This window comes from Meriones unguiculatus, chromosome X, assembly GCF_030254825.1.
Source record: "Meriones unguiculatus strain TT.TT164.6M chromosome X, Bangor_MerUng_6.1, whole genome shotgun sequence".
NCBI classification, from domain to species: Eukaryota; Metazoa; Chordata; class Mammalia; order Rodentia; family Muridae; genus Meriones; species Meriones unguiculatus.
The window spans coordinates 71,342,358-71,361,840 of NC_083369.1; positions in this window are offsets into that span (position 1 = coordinate 71,342,358).

Here is a 19,483-nt window from a genome sequence, read left to right on the forward strand (position 1 = left end):
TCCTAGGAGTCTAGCATGATGATCCTAGCTGAGACTTCTAGCAGTGGGGAATATGGACCCTGAAGTGGTCACTTCCTGTAACCAGGTGGAACTTCCAGTATTGGAAGGGGACATCAACTCACCCATACAACTTTCGACACAAAATTTGTCTTGCCTATAAGCAGTGGAGTGATAAAGGTGGAGCAGAGATTGAAGGAATGGTAAATGAATGACTGGCCCAAATTGAGACCCACCCCATGGGAAAGAACCAACCTCTGACACTATTAATGATACTCTGCAATGCTTGCAGACAGGAGGCTTCATCCAGCAGCTGATGGAAATAGATGCAGAAACCCACAGCCAAACAATAAGCTGAGCTCAGGAAGCTCTGTGAAAGAGTAAGAAAAAGGATTGAAGAAGCTGGAGGAGTCAAGGATACCAAAGAAAACCTATAGAGTAAACCTGGGCCCATGGGGGCACACATAGACTGAACCACCAACCAAAGAACATCCATGGGCTGGACTTAGAACCCCTACATATATGTAGCAGATGTGCAGCTTGGTCAACATGTTGATCCCCTAAAAATTAGGTTAGGGACTGTTTCTGACTCTGTTGCCTGCCCTGGATTCCTTTCCCCTCACTTGGCTGCATTGTCAGGCCTTAGTGGAAGAGGACTTACTTATTCCTGCTGGTACTCAGAGTGCCAAGGTGGGTGGGTACCCCCACCTTCTCTGAGAAGGAAAGGGGTGAATGAAGGTGGGACGTGGAGGAGGGGGCTGGGATCAGGCTGTACGGTGATTAAATAAATAAATAAATAAATTTTAATTATTTGACTATTGGTTAATTTTATTGATATTATTATTATTGTTGTTGTTGTTGTTTTTGTTGTTTTACCAATTTATGCTGAACATTGTAGGAAAATGGAAGTGTCAATGACCACACCAAATGGACTCTATCATGGGATGGTTTATATGAAACAGCAGGCAAATTCTCTTTCATGATGAAGTTCGGGTGTGTCAACATATAGTCTTTTCTACTTAGTTTCCGGTGTTGCTTCAAGTTGTCATCATTACTTCACATTGTATGGCAAATGAAGCTTGCAAATGCATGTTTGGGTGTTCTATAAGCAAGTCAATAGCCAATGTAAATTCTTCTACCCAATATAGGTGCAAAGTCAGTCAAATGGCTAACCTAATGGCAAGGGAGGCTGCAACATGTACTTTAGTTTTATGTCAAGAAAAGGGGAAGATAACTGCGAGACAGTTATAGGTCTGCAACAGATTTTAAACAAAAGGGCAAACACAAGATACACATAGGAAAATGGATTAGAAAAGGTTGAGGAGGAATTATCACACACCCACTTAATGAAGGAGACTCTCACAAATCAAATCACATTAAAATATTTGCATGTCTTAAGAATTTTTTAGAAGCCTATTTATATGTTTGTCAATTTAAACTGTTCTTTTACAAAGGCTTCATAGAAGAATCTCGGATGCTTTCTTTTCTCCTGGCCTGTAAGTCTCTTGCATTCTCTCCCTCTCCCTCCCTACCTCTCTTTTCTTTGCTTCTCTTCCTTTCCCCATCTCACATAGTCTTTTTTCCAGATTAGGGTGGTGATGCTAAAATTCCTTCCCAGGAGGAAATTTAAGGAGTACCATCTAAGGTCATAACAACAAATAGGCTCGCCAAGGTTATTCCTGGATAACCAAGAAATTTATTGGGTTTTCTTACAGAACATAGCTAAGGAGTTATTTACAGAAGTGTGGACACTCTTCCCCTAATCAGCTACACTGGAAAACGTAGCCCAGAAGGCATAAAGATTTCCTTGTTGCAGCAGAGCTGGAGAATGCCAGTTCTATTTCTTACAACAAGTCCCCTGCAGATTTGCCAGTTGGTGTGAAACTGCTGTATGTTGGGATGGAAGGAGACTAAAGGCATAAACCACAGTTCCAGCAAGGATGATCTTTTGTAGTGAGGGCACAGCTGAATGTCCCAGGATGACAGTTGCTTGGATCCAAGGACACCACTCACATGGCCATATTTAGAAAACTGTTACCTAGCAATGTTGAAGGCTTTGTTATAGCCACATAAATAGAGAAGAGGAGGGGGCTGGGATCAGGCTGTACAGTGATTAAATAAATAAATATTTATTTAATATTATTTATTTAATATTTATATATTAATCTTTAATATTATTTATTTAACATTAAATAAACTCCTAGAATTTCTAAGTTCTAGATCCCATCCCCCAAACAATATGAAACTAATTTGGAGCTGCTTACAACAGGTGGTAGGGAGGCACTGGATACTCAGGTGTGGGTTTCATGACCCTACCTACACACGCCTTCATTCAGGGGTGTAAACAGTCAACAAACCCAACCTAGATAATCCTTTTGGCAAGGGGCACAGCTCAACTCCCCAAGATAGTATTTGCTTGTCTTGGAGGGCAGGCATTCCTACAAGGTGGCCTTAGAAAATAAATAAATAAAACCTCTGTGTTCTCTCTCTCTGCTATCAAATTCTCCAAAACTGTCTGTGCTGTCCCTACTCCATATAGCAACAGGACAGAATAATCTGCCAAGTGGAGAAGAGGTGATTCTTAGAGAACACACAGGCAGGCAAGCATGCACAGGGGAGGGGGCATAGATTTGCTGAATATTTGGTAAAACTATTTATGGAAAAACACTGTTTTGTTTTCTTTTGTTTTGTTATTTTGACAGGGTTTGTTTTATAGATCTGTTAATCATATTTCCCTGAAAAGCATTTGAAGGTTGGCTACCAATCAAAGGAACATAGATACAGGTAGAATTTCCATGAACAGAAATGAAAATCTTCTTTGCCTAAAAGCACATTTCCCCTCTGAATAGAGATTTTTATTGTTTGTATCAATTAGACTAATCTCATTACTCTAACACTAGAGTTATAGTACTCCAGTCTCTACACCTTCACTGAAAGCATGATGTGAATCTATTTTGGATGTTTCCCTCCCTAGATACATCCATCACTCTGGCTGTGTTGGTGAAAACACAAGCATCTTCTTCAAAGAGAATACCACAAACAAGGCCTGATCAGCCTGGGGCAGTTGGTAGAAAAACGTTCAAGAGGAAAGCAAATACGAAGGTGAGAAGTATGGAGGAAGGCTCACAGATAATCTTTATGAGCTAGGTGAAGCATAGTCCATGAAAGCATTAGGGATTCATTTGTCAATCCTGATCCAAGATGGAGGCGACTGGCATGCACCTTATCTAAGGGGCAAAGGACCTGAAACACCAAAATTGCACCTCATGGAACCTTCTCCAAAATAGACCATAGAGTTGGTCACAAAGCAAGCCTCAACAGATACAAGAAGATTGAAATGATCCCCTGTATTCTATCCGACCACAGTGGACTAAAGCTGGACCACAACAACAATGGAAATAACAAAAAGCCTACATGCAAATGGAAACTGAACAACTTCCTAATCAATGACAGCTGGGTATAGGAAGAAATAGAAGAAGAAATTAAAAACTTTCTAGAACTCAATGAAAATGAAGGCACAACATACCCAAATTTATGGGACACAGTGAAACAGTGCCAGAGGAAAATTCATAGCACTAAGTGCCTTCAAAAGAAATTATAACATCACATACCAGCAACTTAATGGCCCAAACTGAAAACCATAGAAAAAAAGAAGCAGATACGCCCAAGAGGAGCAGAGAGCTGGAAATAATCAAACTCAGGGTTGAAATTAATCAATTAGAAACAAATAAAACTATTCAAGGAATCAATGAAACAAAAAGCTGGTTCTTTGAGAAAATCAACAAGATAGACAAACCCCTAGCCAAACTAACTAAAAGGCAGAGAGAATCTATCCAAATCAGTAAAATTAGAAATGAAAAGAGGGACATAACTTCAGACACTGAGGAAAACCAAACAATCATTAGGTCATACTACAAAAGCCTATATACCACAAATTTTGAAAATTTAAATGAAATGGACAATTTTCTTGATAGAGTCTATCTACTAAAATTAAGTAAAGATCAGGTAGAAAGACTGAATAGGCCTATATCCCCCAAGGAAATTGAAGCAGTCATCAACAGTCTCCCCTCCAAAAAAAAAAAAAAAAAAAGGCCTGGGCCAGATGATTTCAGCGCAGAATTTTAACAGACCTTCAAAGAAGTGCTAACTCCAATACTCCTCAAACTCTTTTACAAAATAGAAACAGAAAGAACATTACCAAACTCATGCTGTGAAGCCACAGTCACCTTAGTACCTAAACCACACAAAGACCCAACAAAAAAAGACAATTTCAAACCTATCTCTCTTATGAACATTGATGCAAAAATACTCAATAAAATACTTTCAAATCAAATCCTAGAACACATCAAAGATATCATCCACCATTACCAAGTAGGCTTCACCCCAGGCATGCAATAATGGTTCAGTATATGGAAATCCATCAATGTGATCCACCATATAAACAAACTGAAGGAGAAAAGCCACATGATTATCTCTTTAGATGCCGAAAAAGCATTTGACAAAATCTAACACCCATTCATGTTTAAAGTCTAAGAGAGAGGAAGGATAAAAGGCACATACCTAAACATATTAAAAGCAATATACAGCAAGCCTTTAGCCAACATCAAACTCAATGGAGAGAAACTCAAATCAATCCCACTGAAATCAGGGACAAGGCAAGGCTGCCCACTCTCTCCAAATCTCTTCAATTTAGTACTTGAAGACCTACCTAGAGCAAAAAGACAACTAAAGGAGATCAGAGGGCTACAAATTGGAACAGAAGAGGTCAAAGTTTCACTATTCGCAAATGATATGATAGTATACCTGAGTGACCCCCAAAATTCAACCATAGAACTCCTTCAGCTGATAAATACCTTCAACAGAGTGGCTGGAATCAAAATTACCTCCAAAAAAAAAAATCAGAAGCCCTCCTGTATACAAAGACAAAGTGGCCGAGAAAGAAATTAGGGAAACAACACCCTTCACAATAGCCACTAATAATATAAAGTACCTTGTGTGACTCTAACCAAGCAAGTGAAAGACCTGTTTAAGAAACCTCAAGACTCTGAAGAAAGAAAATGAAGAAAATGAGAAGATGGAAAGATCTCCCGTGCTCATGGATCGGTAGGATTAACATAGTGAAAATGGCCATACTGCCAAAAGCAATCTACAGATTCAATGCAATTCCCATCAAAATAACAGCACAATTCTTTACAGACCTTGAAAGAAAAATTCGCAACTTCATATGAAGAAATATAAAACCCAGAATTTCCAAAACAATCTTCTACAACAACAGATCATCTGGAGGCATCTCCATCCCTGATCTCAAGCTCTACTGCAGAGCAATATTAATAAAAACTGCATGGTATTGGCACAGAAGCAGAAAGGAGGATAGATGTAACCGAATAGAAGACCCAGAAATAAACCCATACAACTATGAATACTTGATTTTTGACCAAGAAGCCAAAACCATACAATGGATAAAGGACAACATCTTCAACAAATAGTGCTGGTCCAACTGGATGTCTGATTGCAGAAAAATAAAAATAGATCCATATTTATCACCCTGCACAAAACTAAAGTCCAAACTGATTAAAGACCTTAACATAAAACCAGACACACTAAATCAGCTGAAAGAAAAAGTGGGGAAGAGCCTAGAACTCTTTGGCACAGGACACAACTTCCTGGAAAAAAAAAAAAAAAAAAAAACACCAACTGCACAGGCTCTAAGAGCAACAATCAATAAATGGGACATCATGAAATGGAAAAGCTTCTGTAAAGCAAAAGATATTGTTTTCAGAACAAAATGACAGCCTACATATTGGGAAAGGATCTTCACCAACCCTATGTCTGACAGAGGGATGATATCCAGAATATATAAAGAACTAAAGAAGTTAAAAATAAAAAGTCAAGCAATCCAATTAAAAATGCGTTACAGAGCTAAACAGAATTCTCTGTAGAGGAATACAGAATGGCAGAGAAACATTTAAAGAAATCCTCAGTGTCCTTAGCCATCAGAGAGATGCAAATCAAAACGACCTTGAGATTTCACCTGACACCCATCAGAATGGCTAAGATCAAAAACTCAAGTGACAACACATGCTGGAGAGGTTGTGGAGAAAGGGGAACCCTCCTCCATTGCTGGTGGGAATGTAAAGTTGTACAACCAGTTTGAAAATCAATCTGGTGCTTTCTCAGACAATTAGGAATAGTGCTTCCTCAAGATCCAGCTATACCACTCCTAGGCATATATCCAAAAGATGCTCAAGAACACAACAAGGGCATTTGTTCAACCTTGTTGTAGCAGCTTTATTCCTAGTAGCCAGAACCTGGGAACATTGTAGATGTCCCTCAGTTGAGGAATAGATGCAGAAATTGTGATACTTTTACACAATAGAATACTACTCAGCAATTAAAAACAAGGAGAAAACAAGTAACAGGACAGTAGCCTACCACAGAGGGCCCTGAAAGACTATACCTAGCAGTGTATGAAAACAAATGCTGGGACTCATAACCAAAACTTAGGCAGAGTGCAGGGAATCATATGAAAGAAATGGGAGTTAGTATGATATGGAGAGGACAGGAGCTCCACAAAGACCAAATATATCTGGGCACAGGGGTCTTTTATGAGAATGATTCTCCAACCAAGGACCACGAATGGATATAATCTAGAACCCCTGCCAGGATATAGACAATGTTAGTTTAGTATCCAAGTGGTTTCCCTAGTTAGAGGAACAAAGCCTGTCTCAGTCATGAACTCAAAGGCTGGCTCTTTGACATCCCACCCCCAAGGGAGGAGCAACCTTGCTAGGCCACAGAAGAGGACATTGTAGCCAGCCCTGAAGTGATCTGATAACCTAGGATCGGATGGAAGAGGAGGAGGACTTCCCCCATCGGTGAACTTAGAGAGGGGCAGGAAGGAGATGAGGGAGGGATGGTGGGATTGGGAGGGCAGGAAGGAGGGGGCTGCAGCTGGGATACAAAGTAAATAAACTTTGATTAATTTAAAAGTAATAAATTAAAAAATAAAACTTAAAAAAAAGGAATTCGTTTGTCAGGCCGAAAAATATACTAGTCTGTGATACACTTTCAGAAGACTTCAAATGCTTTTTGAGAGGACAAAAATTTTCAATAAGCTCTCTATTTAGTCTGATAGAAAAAACAAAAAGACTACAAAAGAGAACATCATTTAAGGGTGTGGAGAGAAAAAATACAGGCTCAGGAAGAAACTAGGAAAAGAACTTTAGTGGAGCTTAAGTGCAGGTTAAAGAACAAAAGAACAAAAGGTCAAAGGCTAAGATCTTGAGTAGGATGTGGTAGCTCATGCCTATCTTACCAGATCTTGGAAGACTGCTCAGAAAGATTGAAGGTTAAAGACTAACTTGGACAATTTGGCAAGATTCTGTATTTTGTGTGTATGTGTGTGTGTGTGTGTGTGTGTGTGTGTGTGTTTTAAGAGGTTATAATTTGTATCTCTTTGAATTTGATCAGGATATATTATACGAGAAAAAGAATTTTTTTGAAACTGCATTATAATATGTTGACAATTAGTAACATAGGGGAATAGCTCATATATCATTTTCTTGAATCAAAGATAGTAAAAGAGCATGAGATGAACAACACAATTCCAGATGGGGGTGAGAGAAAAATATTGTAACCTAACAGTTACCAATAAAATGTCATTTCCAGGACTACAGTTTGATGGTATTTCTTTGAAATATATGAGCAAATCTGTGTTAAAATTAGAAGGACGATCTATCTGTTCCAGCTCAACATGTCTATCTATTCTTTTATATATGTTATGAGCTGACTTGGCCTACTTAATTTCTCAATCAAATAAATAGAGTCTACCCACAAATTACCTTCAAAATTTCAAAGAGTTGCGAGGGCTAATTAAGTAGGGTGTTTGCAGTTCTGTAGAAACCAAAATTTTCTAATAGTAGCTCCAATAACAAAAATCAAGAATTTTCTTGAATTTCTTTGTTTCCATATCAAAGCTGTTTTTATTTGTTATATCCAATTCCGCTGAAATCTCTCATTTCAATAGATTCTAAAAATAAATCCTCTGGCAGAGAAAAGATAATAAGGAACAAAGAGAGAAAATAGCCAACAATACAACAAGGAGCAGCATGTACATCTGGCAACATAATTATAAACAACACCCAAGGAAACTCTGAGTTCTGAGGAACATTTCCTCAATTATGGTCATGATCTGTGTCTTCCAAGAATAATACAATATGTGCAATATTTTAACAAACCTAGAGAAGACATCAGTAAGATTGTATTTTGATCTAGAGTATTTCAAGTCACAACACATAAATAAAGCTGTCTGTCTTACATATTTCTAGGAAAGTGGGGAAAATTTTAAACTACAAAGTGATGATCATTTTGAATTTTTTAAACATATGATAGGTTCATGAAACTTAAAAACTTCAAGAGTTATAGGATATTCAGGCATTTAAATCCCCCCCTTCTAGTACAAAGAAAGTTCCTACTTTTAGAAATTACATGACTTAATTTTGTTATTTAGATTGTAGAATGGCTAGAGTTGCTCACAAAGATTTTAGATGCTATCATTTTTGTGTTTTCCCTTAGAATACTTCCTTGTTTCCCACTGTTCAAAGCATTTCTAATGTCATTTGAATTTTGTACCTTTATTTTAGTTATAAAACAAGCATAAAAATAGGAAGAGACATAGCAGCTCTTTACCTGAACAATCCTTGCTTAGAATTTTCCTTTCCATACTCGTATATATCTTATATTTATGTCCAGATATGTAATGCTGATTATATCTCTGATTATATATAGTGTCAGCTAGCAATTTTATTCTGTATGGTCTTCCTTGGATCTGAATCAGGAGCCAAAAAAATATATAACATGATGTAAACATAATATGAGGATGCTGAAAACAAAGAAAAATCAAGCAAGCAAGAATGAAATGAATAAGATAGAAAGGAAGGAAAGAAGGAAGGAAGACATAAAGAAGACAGTTCATGTCAGTGACAGCCCCGGCTCTCCTTACTAGTGAACCAGCCACCATGGAAACTCAGCTGCCGATGAGCTACATTTAAGCAGTGTCAAGGTCCTCTCCATGCATGTTCCTTGGTTGAGTCATCACTTTCTGCAGGCCTACCTGGGCTCAGATTTTTTGGCTCAGCTGAAATCCTTGTGGAGCTCTTGTCCCCTCCAGGTCTTGCTATTTTTTTATCTTTTTTTAATTAATATTTTATTAAGTACAGTTTATGCACTTGGCATCCCAGCTGTGGCCCCCTCCTTTATACCATCCCAATCCAACCTTACCTTTCTCATGTCCTCCCATGCTCCTCACGAAGTCCAGTGATAGGGGAGGTCCTCTTCCCCTTCCCTCTAACACTAGCCTATTAGGTCTCATCAGGACTAGCTGCTTTGTCTTGCTCTGAGGCCTGGTAAGGCTGCTCCTACCTGCTGAGGATCAAAGAGCTAGCCACTGAGTTCATGTCAGAGACAGTACCTGTTCCCTTTAGTAGGGAACCCACTTGGAGACACAGCTGCCATGGGCTTCTCTGCACACAAGTTCTAGGTTACCTCCATGCATGACCTTTAGTGGGAGTATCAGTCTCAGAAAAGACCTCTTTGCCCACATTTTTTATTGTTTCTCACCTTGTGGAGGCCCTGTCCCTTCCAGGTTTTTCTATCTCCCCCTTCTTTCATAAGATTCCCTGCACTTTGCCCAAAGTTTGAATACGAGTCTCAGCATCTGGTTTAGTGCCCTGCTGGGTAGAGTCTTTCAGGAGCCCTCTGTGGTACAATCCTGTCCTATTCCCTGTTTTCTCCCTCTTCCAATGTCCTTCCCTTTCTGAGTGAGGATTTATCATCTTACTCAGGGTCCTCCTTCTTGCTTAGCTTCTTTAGGTTTTATTAGCCTATATTATATGGCAAAAATCCACTTATAAGTGAATATATAGCATGTGTGTCTTTCTGCTTCTGGGATATCTCACTAAGGATGATCTTTTCTAGTTCCCACCATTTGCCTACAAATTTCATGATTTTCTTGTTTTTAATTGCTGAGTAGTATTCCATTGTGCAAATGTACCACAATTTCTGTAAACCTTCCTCCATTGAGGGACATTTAGGTTGTTTCCAGATTCTGGCTATTACACATAAAGCTGCTACAAACATGGTTGAGCAAATGTCCTTGTTGAATAGTTGAGCATATTTTGGATGCATATATGCTTAGGAGTAGTATAGCTGGATCTTGAAGTAGCATTATTCCTAATTGTCTGAGAAAATGCCATACTGATTTCCAAAGTGGTTGTACAAATTTGCATTCCCACCAGCAATGGAGGAGGGTTCCCCTTTCTCCACATCCTCTCCAGCATGTATTGTCACTTGAGTTTAAAACTTAGCCATTCTGATGGGTGTAAAGTGAAATCTCAGAGTCATTTTGATTTGCATTTCCCTCATGAATAAGGATGTTGAGAATTTCTTTAAGTGTTTCTCTGCCATTCAATAGTCCTCTACAGAGAATTCTATGTTTAGCTCTGTATCCCCCTTTTTTAATTGGATTGCTTGATTTGTCGCTTTTTAACTTCTTGAGTTCTTTATATACATACTGGATATTAGTCCTCTGTCAGATAGAGGGTTGGTGAAGATCCTTTCCCAATATGTAGGCTGTCATTTTGTTCTGAGAACAGTGTCCTTTGCTTTACTGAAACTTTTCGTTTCATGATGTCCCATTTTTTGTTTGTTGATCTTAGAGATTGTACTGTTGGTGTTTTGTTCAGGAAGTTGTCTCCTGTGCCAATGAGTTCAAGGCTCTTACCCACTTTTTTTTCTAACTGATTTAGTGTGTCTGCTTTTATGTTGAGGTTTTTGATCCATTTGGAGTTTAGTTTTGTGCAGGGTGATAAATATCGATCTATTTGTGTTTTTCTACATGTAGACCTCTAGTAAGACCAACAGCATTTGTTGAAGAAGCTATATTTTTTCCAGTGTATGGTTTTGGCTTCTTTGTCAAAATTAAGTATCTGTAGGTGTTTGGCTTTAATTCTGGGTTTTCTATTCTATTCCATTAATCCACCATTCTGTTTCTATGGCAGTACCATGCAGTTTTTATTACTATTGCTCTGGAGTACAGCTTGAGATCAGGGATGAAGATACCTCCAGACTATCTGTTGTTGTACAGGATTGTTTTAGAAATTCTCGTTTTTTTTTTCTTTTTCAATATGAAATTTAGAATTGTTTTATCAAGTTTTGTAATTGTGTTGGTATTTTAATGGGAATTACATTGATTTGTAAATTACTTTTAGCAAGATGGCCATTTTCTATATGTTAATCCTACCGATCCATGAGCATGGGAGATCTTTCCATCTTCTGATATCTTCTCCAAATTCTTGTTTCAGAGACTTGATTTTTTTTTTCAAACAGGTCTTTCACTTGCTTGGTTAGAGTCACAACAAGGTACTTTATGTTATTAGTAGCTATTGTGAAGGGTGTAGTTTCCCTAATTTCTTTCTCAGCCCCTTTGTTTTTCATACACAGGAGGACCACTGTTAGTTTTGAGTTAATTTTGTATCCAGCCACTCTGCTGAAGGTGTCTATGAGCTGAAGGAGTTCTCTGGTTAAATTTTTGGGGTCACTCATGTATACTATCATATCATTTGCAAATAGCGACTTCTTCCTTTTCAATGTGTATCCCCCCGATCTCCTTTAGTTGTCTTATTGATCTAGTTAGAACTTCAAGTACTATGTTGACGAGCTATGGAGAGAATTGGCAGCCTTACCTTATCCCTGTTTTCAGTGGGATTGATTTAAGTTTCTCTCCGTATGCAGTTACTCTTGTATTGGGGCATACATGTTCAGGATTGTGATGTCCTCCTGGTGGATTTTTCCTTTGAAGAGAATGAACTGTCCTTCCTCAGATTTTTTTTGATTAATTTTGGTTGAAAGTCTATGCTATCAGATATTAGTATAGCTACTCTAGCTTTTTTTCTGGGTCCATTTGGATGAAAAACACTTTTCCAGCCCTTTACTCTGAGGTAGTGTTTATCTTTGTTGCAGGGGTAAGTTTCTTGGATGCAACAGAATATTGGATCCTGTTTCCTCAACCATTCTGTTAGTCTGTGTCTTTTTATTAGAGAGTTGAGTCCTTTGATATTTATAGATAATTGTGACTAATGAATGTTAGCTTCTTTTATTGTGGAGTTGGTAGTATTACTCTGTTTCTATGCTTTTTTTTCTTTTAATTTTTTTTTTTGTGAAGTTATCAATATCCTGTGTTTTCTTGGGTATGGTTGATTTCGTTGGATTAGAGTTTTCCTTTTAGTATCTTTTGTAGGGCTGAGTTGCTGTTTAGAGATTGTTTAAATTTAGTTTTTCATGGAATATTTTGTTTTCTGCATCTATGTTGATTGAAAGCTTTGCTAGGTATAGTAGTCTGGGTTAGCATCTATGGTCCCATAGTGTCTGCATGACATCTGCCCTGGCCTTTCTGGCTTTCATAGTTTCTGTTGAGAAATCTGGTGTGATGCTGATAGGTCTACCTTTATATGTTACTTTGCCTTTTTCTCTTGCTGCTTTTAATATTTTGTCTTTGTTCTGTAGATGTAGTGTTTTGACTATTATGTGACATGAACAGTTTCTTTTCTTGTCTAGTCTATTTGGTATTCTGTAGGCCTTTTGCATGTAAATGGACACCTCTTCAAGTTGGGAAAATTTTCTTCTGTGGTATTCTTGAAAATATTTTCTGGACCTTGGAATCTGGAATCTTCTTTTTCATCTATTCCTATTATTCTTTGATTTGGTCTTTTCAGGCATCCTTTAATTCTTGGATGTTTTGTGTTTGAAACTTTTCTTATTTTACTTTTTCTTTGAGAGGTGTATCAGATTCTGCGATTGTATCTTCAGTGATGGAGATTCTCTCTTCTATCTCTTGTATTCTGTTAGTGATACTTACCTTTGTGTTTTCTGATCTTTTCTCCAAGTTCTCTAGCTCCAGATATTTTTTTCTGTTTGTGTTTTCTTTATTGATTCTAATTCTGTTTTAATGTCTTGCACCATTTCCTTCATTTTTTTGAATGTGCATTCCTGTCTTTCCATGATGGCTTCTATTATTTATTTATTTATTTCCTCTAACTTGTGCCTCTATATGTGCCTCTATTTGTTCAGATGTATTTGCCTGTATTTCTTTTAGAGCTTTTTTGCTTCCTCATTATGCCCCTAATAACTGGATAAGCATATATTTGAGATAATTTTCCTGTTTTTCAAATGAAATAGAATAACCATTGATTTTTGGTGTTGCTGGTGAAGCCATAATGTTCTGATTTTTGTTGGACATGTTCTTACGCTTACCTCTAACCATCTACTTATCCATAACCTTCACTGTTTGTTCCTGGAGTCAGTACTTGGGACTGGATCCGTCTGTATATGGTGTCTGGAGTATTCTTCAGGAACATGAAAGAGGTATACTGATTTGAGAGTGGATGTTAGTCTTTCATCTGTAGCCAAGGGAGGAGGGCCACAGGCGCATGTGTGAAAGCACAAGCATGTGGGAGCAACTGTCTCTTGAAGGACAGGCTTCTAGAGCTTGTAGATTCCTGGAAAGGTGGAGCTTAAGTGCATGAGGGGGTGCTGGCCCTTTTTGTAGGCACAATGCACATGTGCAGTGCCTTGAATACCTCAATGGCTTACAGGCTTGTCTTACTGTCCTCCTGGCGTTCAGATCTTTCTGGGCTCTCAGAATTATTTGTCTGGACTTCACTGGTAGACCCACAAAATACAGGCTTCATTGTTGAGAACACTGTCTCAAGAATCCCTATGTTGCCCACAGTGTGTGGGGGTGTGTGGATCCAATGTCTGGATGCCAGAGTTGCTAGACTAGAGAGACCCTTGATCTGGGGCTCTGCATGCACTCATTGACTTGCAGGCCTAATTGGAAAGCACTGGTGTTTCCCCTATTATCTAATTTCTGATTTGGTCCCACAGAAGCAAATGAGATTGTAGGAGATAAGTCAGCTCAGTAGTGTCCACTGTTTGGCAACCGGGCAGGGAAACCTATACTTGGGTCAGCTGCCTCTGCTATCTCAGTCACCGATCAGGGAGGCTCCTGCTTGGGGCAAGTTTAAGTGCAGCGGTGTTGAATATTAGCCAGTCTCAGTCCCCGGAGATGTCCACAATTGACCTAGATCCAAAGTGTCCCAGCTCTTGGGTTGTCCCCTCCAGCCCAGGAAACCTCAATGTTTATTTTCTGGCTTCAGTTGTCCACTCTACTCACCAATTTCAGCATTTCAGATCCTGTGCCCCTCAAATATTATGTGTGCTGGTTGCCGCCATCTTGGACTCCCAAGTTCATTTATCCCCTCCGCATCTTTCTATCTCCTCCTTTTCCTGTAAAAGTCCCTGCACTCTGCCCAAAGTTTGACCATGAGTTTCACCATCTGCTTTGATGTCCTGATGGGTAGTTTTTCCGAAGTCCCCTGTGATAGCCTCCTATCTTGTTCCTTATCTTCTCCTACTTCCCATGTCTATCCTGTTTGCCATTCTGAATGAGGATTAAGCATCTTCCTTAGAAGATAGACACTCTGTTAAGATGTAGCCCATGGCCATCTCAGTCTACATGGGGGTGTCCTAGTAAGGGGAGCATGGGCAGTCCATGACTTGAACTTGGTTGCCTGCTCTTAGATCACCTCCTCATGGAGAGGTGGCCAGGAAAGAGGATCCAGACAGTCCTGATGATACCTGATAGGCTATCAGTGGACAAGGGGAGGGACATGGGTGGAAGAAGGAGGGAGGGTGAGATGGGGAAGAGATGAGGGAGTGGATATTACAGCCAGGATACAATGTGAATAAATTGTAATAAATAATAATAATAAAGAAAAAAATTAAAAAAGAAAGGGTGAAAGAAGAAGGAAAGGAGAGAAGAGAGAGAGACAGAGACACAAAGAGAGAGGAGTTTGAAACCCATATCTGGATGCTGAGTTTGTTTCCCCAGTGAGGAAACTATCTTCCCTTGGAGATAGTTTCAGGTTTAAGGATGGGGGCAATGGCCTGGGTTGTTTGGGCATTCACATGGGATCCATTAGGCCACCAACTAAATTAGATGTAGTCCAAACTGAAAGTTTCATTTGGTGATGAGATGTTCACTTGAGGTTCTTTCTTCTTTATTATTTGACAATTATATTTAGATTGTTTTAATATATGTATATATTGTAGGAAGTTTCTATGATGTGTATATATGCATAGGAGTTCAATTTAATTCCATTGTTCTACCTGTCTGACTTTTATGCCAATACCATAAAATTTTATTACCATAGCTCTATGTTACAATGTGAATTCAGAAATGTTTATTCCTCCAGCAGTTCTTTTGATATACAAGATTGTTTTAGATATCCTGTTTTCTGACCCCCTTCATCTGTGTGTGTGTGTGTGTCTGTGCATGTTTCCATGTAACACTCAAAACTGCCCTTTCAAGATCTATAAAACATTGGGATGGAATTTTGATGGGGGTTGCATTGAATCTGTAGATTGCTTTTGGTAGGATAGCCATATTTACTATATTAATCCTACTTATCCAAGAGCATGGAAAGTCTTTCCATTTTTTGCTGTTTTCTTTATTTTTTTTCTACAGTGCTTTGAAGTGGTTTTTTTTTTTATCATGCAAGTCTTCTATATGCTTAGTTAGAATGGACCCAAGATATTTTATATTACTTGAGATTATTTTGTTAGATTACATTTCTCTGATTTCTTTTAATGTATTTGTCATTTGTGTACAGGAGTGCTGCTGGCTTTTGCGAGTTAATTTTGTGTCCAGCTACAAGGCTGAAAGTGTTTATCAACTATGCGAAATTCCTGGAGGAATTTTTGGGGTCACTTATGTATTCTATCATTATCATCTGCAACTATAGATACTTTGACTTCTTCCTTTCCAATTTGCATCCCCCTGATCTCCTTTAGTTGTCTTAATTGCTCTAGCCAAAACTTCAAGTACTATATTGAATAGAAATAGAGAGAATGGACAGCCTTGTCTTGTTCTTGATTTTAGTTTCTTTTGGTTTCTTTCCATTTAAGTTGATTTTGGCTATGGGCTTGATGTAAACTGCCTTTATTATGCTGAGTTATGGCTCTAGTGTCCCTAATATCTCCACAAATTTTATTATGAAGGCTTGTTGGATATTTTCAAAGGCCTTTTCTGCATGTAATGAGATGATCATACGGGGTTTTTCTTTCAATTTGTTCATATGGTGAGTTATATTGAACCATTCCTGCATCTCTGGGATGAAGCATACTTGATCATTTTAATATTTTCTTGGATTCAGTTTCTGAGTATATTTTTGAGAAGTTTTGCATCATAAGTGAAATTGCTCTGAAATTCTCTTTCCCTGTTGAATCTTTTGTGGTTTGGGTATCAGGGTGACTATGGCCTGAGATCACTAATTGGGCAATGTTCCTTCTGTTTCTCTTTCATGGAATTATTTGAGAGAATATTGTCATTAACTCTTCTTTGAAAGTCTGGTAGAATTGTGTACTAAAACCATCTGCCCCAGGGCTTTTTGGTGGAATACTTTTAACGAATTGTTTAAATTGCTTAGCTGCTCGTGATGTAACTTTGGTAGGCAGTATGTATTGACAAAACTGTCCACTTCTTTTAGATTTTCCAATTTGACAGAGTACATTTTATAAGTTTATAAAGCATGTCCTTATGATTCCCTGGATTTTCTCAGTATCTTCTGTTTTGTCTCCCTTTCATTTCTTTTCTTTCTTTCTTTCTTTTTTTTTTTTTTTTTTTTTTTTTTTGTAATTTGGATCTTCTCTTTTGGCCTTATATGAATGAGAGTTTGTAAATCCTACTGGTTTTCTCATAGAATTGAGTCTTTGTTTCACTGATTATTTATGTTGTTTTATTTGTTTGTTTCATTTTATTTATTTCAGCCCTGAGTTTATTTCTTGCCATCTATTGTTTTGGGTGTGCTTGCTTCTTTTTTGTTCTAGAGCTTTCGGTATGCTGTTAAGTCGAGTATAAGATCTCTCCAATTTTTTATATGGACAGTGCTATAAACTTACCTCTTAGAACTGCCTTCATTGCATCTCACAAGTTTTTGTATGTTGTGTATTTATAATTTATAATTCTTCAATTCTAGAAAATCATTGATTTCTTGATTTTCTTCTTGACCCTCTTTTTATTCAATATAAGTTGATCAGTTCCAATGAGTTTGTAACCTTTCTGTTGTATCTGTTGCTGTATTGAAGTCTCCTACTATCATTACATAAGTGTCAATATACAATTAAAGCTGTGGTAATGTTTCTTTAATGAACTGGAATGCAGTAGAATTTGATGCATGGATGTTAGAAATTGCAATGTCCTCTTGAATTTTTCTTTTGATGAGTATGTAGTGTCTTTGCCTGTTTCTTCTAATTATTTTGTTTTGAAGGTTAGTTTTGCTAGATATTAAAATGAGTACAACAGCTTGTTTCTTAGGTCCATTTGTTTGGAATATCTTTTTCCATCTTTTTCCCCTGAGATATCTTTCCTTGATGATAAGATATTTCCTTGAATACAGCAGAAAGATGGATCCTGTTATCACATCCATTCTTTCAGTCTGTCTTTTTATTGGGAGAAATGAGACCAGTGTTGTGAGTTTTCCATAAGCAGTTTTTACTGATTCTTGTTAATTTGCTGTTCTTGCTTTCTCTGTGTGTGTTTGTGTGTGTGTACCCCACACACATTTTCCTTCTTTACATTTCCTTATGAATTCTTGGGTGTGGTTAATCACATCAGGTTCAAGTTTTTCTTCTAGTGCCTTCTGCAGAGCTAGATTTGTAGACAGATGCATTGTTTAAATTTTGTTTTATCATGAAATGTCTTATTTTCTCTATCTATTGTTATGGAAAGTTTTGCTGGGTACAGTAGTCTGAGCAGGCATCTGTGATCACTTAATGTTTGTAAAACACCTATCAAGGCCCTTCTGGCTTTTAGGGCCTCCACTGAAAATCAGGTGCTATTCTAATAGTTCTGCCTTTAATATGTTACTTAGTCTTTCCCTTTGTTATTTTTAATATTTTTTCTTTGTTACATATATTTAATGATTTTATTATTGCCTGATAAGGAAAATTTCTTTTCTGGCCCCTTATATATGGTGTTCAAAATGTTTCTTGTACCTGGATACATACTTCATTCTTAGGTTAGAAAAATTTTCTTTTATGACATTGTTTAAAAATAATTTCTGTGCATTTGAGCTGGGTTTCTTTTTTCCCCCTATATTCCTTTATTTGTAGATTTGGACCTTTTATAGTGTTCCAGATTTCCTGGATGCTTTGGGTTAAGAATTTTAATCTTTTATTTTATTTTTTTAGATTTAATACTTTCTTTGCCAGGGTATCTGTCTTCTATCATGTCTCCAGCAACTGAGATTCTTTCATTTCTTATATTCTGTTTGTGAGGTTTACCTCTGAGGTTCCTTTCTGGGTTTCTAATTTCTATATTTCCCTGAGTTTGGGTTTTCTTTATTGATTCTATTTCCACTTTTAGATTTTGAACAGTTTTCATTCATTTTTTACACTGTTTGTTTGATTTTCATAGATTTCTTTGAGAGATTTATTCATTTCTTCCCTAAGAGTTCTATCATATTCATAAAGGCTAGTGTAAGGTCCTTGTCTTGTGCTTCAGCTATGTTGTAACACTTAGGGTCAACTGTGATAAGGTTGCTGGGATCTAGTGAAGATATATTGTCCTGGTTGTTATTGTGTTTTTATGCTGGCATCTAGGCATCTAGGGATGGGATGATAGTATTTTTATATCTGACATCAGGTCTTGTTTTTTTTTTTTTGGATTTTGTTTCTTGGTTTCTGTTGCCTTCTCTGGTTCTTAGGAGGGTGTTGTGACTGTGAGATGTCTAATAGGGAATTCTTCTGGGATACTGCTGGGGGTTCCTGATACAAGTCTTTCTAAGTACTGGGAACTGACGAATAGGAATGGGATGAGCTGGAAGCAGGGTTAAAGGGGTTCACTGCAGGGAATAAATGTGTTCCATCAGGATTTGCTTAGACCCCTGTCTATTGGGGCAGAAAGTGAAGAGGGGTCTCAACAGGTAGTCTGCTACAGAGATGAGGATGAGAATGGGAACTGAATTTTGAGAAGAGAAGGGAGAACAAATGTCTGATGTTTACCTACCTCCTGTGCTGGCCTACTTGCTTCAACTGAAAGCTTGGATGGTTTGTTCTCAGCAAATGTGTTCCCTGTTGGAACTAAGGTCTTGGATAAGAGTATGTGTTGGGGGAGGGTTGGAGAAAATCTGTGTAATCCATTGGAGATGGGTGAGAGTGAAGAGGGAGGCTGCAGCAGGTGTCTGCCACAGTGTTGGAGGTGAGACTAGGGGACTGGATATAGAGGAAAAAAGGGAGCTGTAAAGATTTATAGTTAGGCTGTAAGATTCCCTGGCAGTAGTGGTAGACTAGATTTTATGTCTCTTGTAAGTTCAACCTCTAAAAATCTGTGAATATAGTGGTATAAAGTGTTAAATTGAGATAATGGATC